Here is a 2,349-nt window from a genome sequence, read left to right on the forward strand (position 1 = left end):
CCATCTGGGATTTAAATACTCCCATCAGTGAGGCTTGGCAGGAAGTGGAAGATGCTTGGGAGTCTGCCAGCATTCCTTTTGTCCATTTCACAATCAGGTTCACATGCCGGCCCAACCATTCTTGGGAAGGGATGAAATGACCTGCCATGCTGCAAGGAGTGTGTTTACATGATTCAGCAGCAGCCTGGGACATCCTATGGTCCATCTGGTCCCTCAGGTTGTAGTTTCCACCCTCTCCTACATTCTTCTCTGCCTTCATGTGTTTGGCCTCTGTCTAGTAAGAGTTGGGCTTAGTTGCTTGGTTTATTGGACTCAATCTAGCCATGGGTATCAGAGACATCAGCTGCATGTTCCTCTCCTTTGCTTTGCCTGGGATCTTGGCACGCTTGTGAGCTCTTGTCTTAAGAGGAAAGAGCAAAACAGAACCCTGAACAGAAGCTGAGAGACCCACTGGTAACTCCCCCCCCCCCCCCCCCCATTTCCAAAAACAGTGTCTGGTGCCCTTTCAAAGACTTTCTAGCAGAGATTTTTCCTTTAAAACACTATGCAAATCTCTTAAGCAACAGATCTATGACAAGCACAATCCAACCCTTGGTCCTGGACCCCCCCAAATCCCAGATGGTGCTAATGATTTTTCAGGAAAAAAAACAGTCTGCCTTATAAATTCTACCCTGCCAGTTCCTCCCCATCAGGCAAAAACCAGCAATTGTGCAAACATTGGAGAAAGGGGAATATCTGTTGGGCCCAGAATCACATGCTGCTAGTGAATCAATAGAGGAAGACACAAGATTGACCCAGGAGTTAGAAAAATCAGAGCAGGTGAAGGAATAAGAGGATTTTTAAGAAAACCAGACAGTCTAGGTAAAGCTTGTTTAAGGCACCAGGGACCGAAAGAGGAGAGAAAACCCAGCCTCACAACAATTTTGCTCCTCCACCCCATCCACACCTTCCCAGGCAGTGAAAGCCAGAGGGGAAAGACCCATTTCCACATCCCAGACCCCACCGACACACAAGCTGCCCCTCCCCCAGACCCAGAATAGAAAGAACCAGAGCCCAGGTTGTCCTGTCATTCACCAGCCGTAGTTGTGGGAAATGATTTCCTGCAGCCGGCGGTGCCAGTGGCCTGGGGAGTCCGGGCTGCAGGCAGGCGGTGCCAGTGCTTCTCCTGGGGACTCCTCCAGCCTGACACTGAAGCAGGAACTTAACCCAGGAAAAGGAAAAATGGTCAGAGCCTCAGAGAAAATGCTACTCTGTGCACCCCCAGTGTGACCGTTAGGCAGGTGCGGCCTGACCACTGGAACAGGCCCTGTCCAGCTGCTGTTGCCATGACAGCGCTGGACTGGCCTGCATTACAGGGGCTTTCTACTGCAAGCTGTGCAGGACGGGACAGACACCACCTTTGCCTTGGGCAGGGCAGGGCAGGGCAGGGCACAGCGCTGGCTGCTGACGCGGGGTACCAGGCACAGAACTGCCAGTTCCAAAGCACCCGGCCACCCCCAGAGTCCCTGGTGGGATGTGGGATGTGGGGAGGGAACTCTCAGGAGGCAGAGAAATGTGAGGGGCGAGAAGGAGGCTGGAAGGACGTAGGAGAAGACTGAGGAGGGGGGAACGTTGGTACAGAGTTTCAACAATTTGCCTCACCCTTCCTTAGGTCTCAGATTGTTACTGCCTCTTTGCTGGTGTCACCTGGCTCTTTCGGCCATGGAGCGTTCAAACACCTTCCAGAGACCAGGCACTAAATTCCAGCACCTGGTGCCAATGTGGGTTGCAGGCAGGGGCTCTGGAGCTTCCTCGCTGGATGCAGCTGGGCCACCTGGTAAGCGGGGGGATCCAGTAACTGATCTCCCAACCCCATAAGCAGAAGATGAGAGATTAAGTAAGAAATGAGCCCAGGCAGCACTGGGCTCAGGGCCCTGGGTACCTTTAGTCCCAGCTTTGTGTTACCCAGAAGCAAGTTATTTGCACACAGCCCACCAACCCCAGTGCCTCCGTGGCAGGCAGTGGTGGGGAGGAAATTAACACCTGATGCTGGACCTGCTGCTGCTGCTGGAGAGCGTCTAACTGTGCACAGCCCCACACCCAGTCCCCTCCATTACACCCATGGCAGCACTGGGCAGATCTCGGTACTTGGAACCCAGTGAATGGGCCATTTCAGGCACAGCACCAGCTTGTCCGTGGTATCCCAGTGTGACAGTGGCTGGGGAAACTGGGAAAGGAACATGCCAGGTATCCAGGCTGGTCTTTGGTAAACTGAAATGTTAGTCCCCTAGGGTGCATCTACACAGCAGCCTTATTTCGGAGTAACTGATGTTATTCTGAAATAACAGAGTGTGCGTTTACACAACAAGC

The sequence above is a fragment of the Pelodiscus sinensis genome, chromosome 17 (genome assembly GCF_052426305.1).
Source record: "Pelodiscus sinensis isolate ZL-2025 chromosome 17, ASM5242630v1, whole genome shotgun sequence".
Classification (NCBI taxonomy): Eukaryota; Metazoa; Chordata; order Testudines; family Trionychidae; genus Pelodiscus; species Pelodiscus sinensis.